Consider the following 6149-nt stretch of genomic DNA (forward strand, 5'->3'; position numbering starts at 1 on the left):
CCGTGGCCCTTTGCACAATGGGGCATCGACCTCTTGGGGCCATTCCCACCAGCAACAAGTGGAAGAAAATTCCTAGTTGTTGCAGTAGATTACTTTACGAAGTGGATAGAAGCCGAACCTCTGGCAACTGTTACGGCCCGAAACATACAGAACTTCTTTTGGAAGAACATAGTATGTCGCTTCGGGTTACCTCGGGTACTAATCTCCGACAACGGCAAGCAGTTCGAGGATATCAAGTTCCAAAAATGGTGCCAAAACATGGGGATTCGACAAAACTTCACGTCAGTCGCGCACCCGCAGGCAAACGGTCAGACGGAAGTAATGAACAGAGCCATCCTGCGCGGACTGAAAGCACGTCTGGATCGAGCTAAGGAATTGTGGGCCGAAGAGCTACCAAGTGTCTTATGGGCTCACCGAACTACAGAAAAAACCGCCACGGGAGAAACCCCCTTTAACCTCACCTACGGCACTGAAGCAGTGATCCCGGCGGAAATCGAAGTACCAACATTGCGACTAGAAACATACGACGATCGGACGAACGGAGATGAGTTATGTACCAACCTTGACCTATTGGACGAGGTAAGGGACCTCGCGCACATCCGAACAGCGGCATACCAGCAGCAGGTAGCTCGCTACTACAACACCAGAGTAAAGCAACGAAGCTTCCGAGTCGGCGACCTGGTCCTTCGTAAGATTATGGTGCCCGAACCCGGCGTAGGCAAACTTGGACCAAACTGGGAAGGGCCCTATAAAGTAAAAAGAGCGCTCGGGGGGGCATACAAACTCGAAACCTTGGAAGGCAAACAAGTACCTCGAGCATGGAACATCGTGAACTTAAGGCGATACTACCTATAAACCGCCAAGCGAAGTGGACGAAATCAGGTCCTATGTGCCACGATGCAGAGCCAAGAAGAACCTCGGCGTCAACAAGCAAAGAATAACATATTATCAGCTCAGCAAAAAATCAGTTCGCTGCAAAAAGCCTTCACGGCAAAACAGGTCGCGAAAGTATAATAACCCGGCAAGAAAGTGGCATATTCAGTTCGACAAAGAATTAGTTTGGGGTAAAGGAACACTTGGGAAAAAAGATTATCTATTCCGTTGCAAGAAACAGGAGTACATTGGCCATTAGAAGGCGCTTAAAAAAATTGTTACATGCCCGGAGCTACTTCTTCGCCATCAGAAGGCACTTCAACAACACCCGAAGGCCCTGCCTCTCCTTTAGAGTCCGGCTCGCCATCGGCAGCATTGGCCATCTCCTGAGTTATACGCGAAGTGGATATGGCACTAACGTCGAGGTCGGGGTACATATTCCGGATCATCCACTTGCTCAGTTTGAACCCCCTCTTGTAAGAATCCACCATCAGATCGTCAAAACGCAGAGAGGCAATGTAGTCTTCAACGGCCTTCTTCTTGGCGTCCTCAATGCCTTGGGAAAAAATCTGTGTTCTCTCCCTGATGTCCTCCTGAAGATATTCGACTTGATGCTGCAAATCCAACTTCAAGTCCGCCATATGCTTGACAACTACCCCCATGGCCTCGGCGTCACGCTGAGACCTTGCCTGCTTGACCATCGCGACGTGAGCAGCCTCTTCGACAGCATAAGCGGCCGCCTCAGCAGCCCGGGTATTCGCCTCTGCAGCACAGAAAGCTTCTTCAGCAGCATGAGCGGCAGTCTCAGCAGCTCGCGCCTGTCGCGAGCTCCTCTCCACTTGGGCCGCTAAGGCATGAATTGAAGAATTCACCTACCAAAAGAAACAAGTGAGCAATAACAGCAAAACTGACAGGAAATGAAAAAGGCAGACGGAATCTAACTTACCACCATAGCATGTGTCACGGCGCGGCAGGCGACCTGATTCAAAGGAAGATCGGTCCACGCCGCGATCTCCTCAGGGAAAGTAGCCTCCCTACTCTTCTGAAGAGCGTAGTTCGGCGTCAACACGCTCCTGAACTCCCCTTGAGCTCCCAAACCCGAGGGCCCAGCCCGCGTATGAGCGGACCCAGAGTGTGCTGGAGCACTTGAGTATGCAGGAGCACCCGTATGAATGGTCTCAGCGTAAGGCGCCCTGGCAGTTTCGTGCATCAATGGAGTCACCTCGGACTCCCTGGGCAGATCCTCCGGCATGTGGTCTGGAACTTGGGGCTCCTCGTCCAGGGGCAGCTCGGTACGAGTTCGCTTGGCGACCCGCTTCCTCCTCTTCATACCTTGGATCAGACGCCCCCCACGAGTTCTCTCCACATCCATCACACCTGCAGAAACGAGTTCGACATTAGAAAAAATGAAAGAACAAAGCAAGCAAGAAACCGCATAGCTAGAAACCTACCCGAACTCAGGCCAACCGCAATAAGCTTGGCCTCCGTTAAGTAGTGATGACACTTTAAACCCTGCCGTGCCCATTGCCGGAGGCCCTTCACCGTCTCTTTATCGAGAGTAACACATGAATCGGGAGCGGCCTCACCCCACCCGGTCTGAAAGGGCCATCCTTGTGCACTTCGCACACCGAAGTAGTCTCGCTTCCACGCCGGGACCTTATTAGGAAGATTGTGCAGAAGCTTAAAACCCTGGCGAGGAGAAAGGTAATACGCCTGTCTTCCCCCAGGAAGAGAACCCGCCTGTCTCTTAAGCATCAAGATGGAGGAGAATATCTCTAAGTCCAAGGGGAAGTTCTGCTTGCAAAAAAGGGAAACTGTCCCCACCAGGTTCCGAATTGAGTTCGGATGAAGTTGGCCAATGGTGACACCAAAATGGTTTATGACTTCGACGAGAAGGGGGTGGAAAGAAAGTCGCAACCCCGCAGCGAGCTGCTCTCGAAAAATCACGATCTCATTAGGACCGTGTTTCCAAGGAAAGCTACCCGAAGGAATAAAATATGTATACCCCCCGGGAAGGTTGTAAGACATAAGTATGGATTGAAGCCCCTCAGGCGTCATGGTCGAGGGACCAAACCTGTCTAGCATCCGACCTCGGCGGGAGGTAGACGCCAATCTGCCCGAGGCGGCTTGGCCTACTGGTTCATAGTCCTCGAGTTCCACCTCAGGATCACTGAGGCAGTCGGGGGACACGGCTCGGTTGGTAGAACCTACGTCGGCCCTACTTGAAGAGTCATCTGAGCTATCAAAGCTAGACATTGAGGAAAATGTGGATTCAGGAAGGTACTCACCGGAAGAAAGTTTTGAAGGCTCCGGAGACGGGAACAAGACAAAGAACCTTGAAGGCTATGTAACCAGCCTTGACGCGAGCTGGAAAAAACTTGGACGCGAGCTCAATAGACACCGCAGAAGTGACAAATCGACTGGGGTCCCCCACTATTTATAGCTACAGTAACCAAGGATCAACCGTGCAGATCAAAGACGATCCGACGGCCCACGTTTTCGTTGACTGCACGTCCCGAAAGATCGAGACGTGATTGGCGCACGTCTTTCCGAAAAGAGCGAAACGTCAACGCACGCCTTTTTGAAACCGACGTCGCGCCGACACGCATCTTTCCGAAACTGACCACGCCGCACGTCTCTCTGACATCTGCCCGCGCACGTACAGCAGTGGCGCGCCTTTTTGAATGACCCGCTGTCACGTCCCCGCAGTGCAAATTTTTGAAAATTAAAACGCGCGCTATCGCAACCATCAACATTTATGAGTAGGCAGGTTTCTAGCCTTCACGGAAACCGAAGAACCCTAGCAAAAGCAACTCGCACAGTCAAGATCCAAAGGACGGGGCAAATCCACCTACTACCTTGCGAAACTCCCCGCACTAGGGGAAGACCCTTGGCGCGAGGAGTGGGGGGGCAATTGATGAAGGAAGATTTGGCCTGACCTCACAGTAATGCGACACGTGGCAGAAACGACAACTCGGCAAAAGGGCCAAGCCTAGGCGTGAACAAGGGGACACCAGCGGACCGAACTCCCTACGGGGGGCCCGAACTCACCCTTGGCCCAAAACCAGAGTAATCCGAACTGGCCAACCTTATAACAGCTCGGGATATACCTCACCGAACTGACCAACCTTGTAACAGTTCGGGATATACCTCGCCGAGCTGGCCAACCTTGTAACAGTTCGGGATTCACCTCACCGAACTGACCAACCTTGTAACAACTCGGGATATACCTCGCCGAGCTGGCCAACCTTGTAACAGTTCGGGATTCACCTCGCCGAACTGACCTGCCCTATAGATACCTCCAAACTCAAGACTTCGCCTCGCTCACCACTCCGCATCACCTTCTGGGCACCAAAACCAAGCAAGTCATGCCATGCCTAACACTGAGGAAGTTCGTGCCCGAGGGAGCCGCACCTGACTGACTTGGGACCTGACGCTTGGCGGCCGCACTTTTAAACGGCCACCTGCCACCGCCACTGACACCGCCATCTCCAGTTAGAAAGACGGTTAGGCAGTGACGGTTCTGTCCCAGCAGAAAGGACGACGGCCGAATTGACAAGCGCAAGGGTAATCATACCCGACCTGACAAGGGCCTCGGAACGAGTGCGCGAAGTGATTATAAGAGCCCCCTGCCCCCCAACAAAGAAGGTATGCAAACTTTGCGCTATCTGGTATTATCTTGCTTTTGAAGGATTCTAACTTGAACTTCGGAGCCGCTACACCGTGTTCCCCGTTCAAAAGCAAGGTCGTTGACAGCTAAAACCGGCCGGATCGCGCTCCATCAATACCCAACATAGGCATTGCAAGAACTGGCTATGTTATTCACAACAACAATGATCATCTGATGTTTGTAGGCAGCAGGAGGCTTTTTGCAAATGAAAGCACTGAAATGGAGTGGTGGGCATTATTAGATGGCCTTAAGAAAGCAAAGGAGCTGCAAATCTCATCTATTTCTGTTTTATATGATGCAAAGGGCACTATAAATACTCTGATGGAAGACAAGAAGACATAGATGTAAAATGGTCAATCAAAGCCTTGAATGGCCAAGTAAAGTAACTACTATAGTCTATTGTGTATAAAATATATAAGTAGACAGTACAATACAACTGCTCATGAACTGACATATAATGCTAGTAAGTATAATTTAGAAATATGTAAAGAAAGCAGCTGTGGCGAACCTTGTAATTTCCTTTCTAATATATAATGTTTGCCGTTGGCTATTTTTGAAAAAAAAAAATAGTGTTACGTTTCATCTAACAAAAAGAATCATAAGCATAAATGGAGTACAGCTCTTACTATTTGGGTAAGAAATTAAAGGAACCCTCGGCGGTAGTCAATTGCATCCAGGAAAGAGAAAAAAGAACTATTATTCTTTCTTACATCTCAATACTTTGGGGACTTTCAGTCACAAATTGTTCAGATATGTTTTAAAAATTTAAAGAATAATAAATGGTAAAATTGATCACAAAAAAAGTAATTTTTATTTTTAAAAATTCTATGCATCACCTGGTGTCACATATTTACAGATGATGAAATATTAACGGAAGATACGGAACTAACGCCAAGGGAGGATTTAGTCAATTTCTTAAAGCTCGTTTGGATCAATACTAACAAAAAAACCATTTAACTGGAAATTAAACCCAATCTTAATTCCAATTTTTCTCTGTTACACGAGTTCTAAAAACATTATAAAAATTTTCAGCCATTCACAAATACAACAATCACGTCTCCAACAAGTTAAAGCTCTCTTTCCTCTCCAATTTTGAAATTTGCAACGAATTCTCTCATCATGGAAACGAGTGGCAGAAGGCAGATTTGGTTTCTTCAGCAACCAGACTTCTAAAATCAACTCCATAAAATTATTGTCAAATCTGCAACGTCATCAAAGATATTGTCAACATTGACTCTATCAATAAAGTTCGAAGCTGATTGACACCACCACAGTTATCACAATCGTGCTTCAACAAATAGCTTAGGCCTTCTCTGAAGGACGATTCTATAAAGGTGATATGCGGTCATGCTCCACTATGTTCAAAAGTGATCATTATAAATTTCTAATTTAATTTTTTTAAATAATATCTTCTACATCAAATATTATACAGTTATACACATTCAAATATCAAAATAAAATAAATCAAATCATTGAAATGACTCAATGGTGAAATGAGACGATGGAATTCCTAATCACAAGTGTTAAAAGTTTAAATCTTCACATCCTCAAAGTATCTTGGATGGGGCCCATTCCAAGAATTTAAAACCTTGGAACCAACCCTACC

The sequence above is a fragment of the Nelumbo lutea genome, chromosome 1, assembly GCF_056320005.1.
Source record: "Nelumbo lutea isolate HS-2025 chromosome 1, American lotus-T2T, whole genome shotgun sequence".
Taxonomy (NCBI): domain Eukaryota; kingdom Viridiplantae; phylum Streptophyta; class Magnoliopsida; order Proteales; family Nelumbonaceae; genus Nelumbo; species Nelumbo lutea.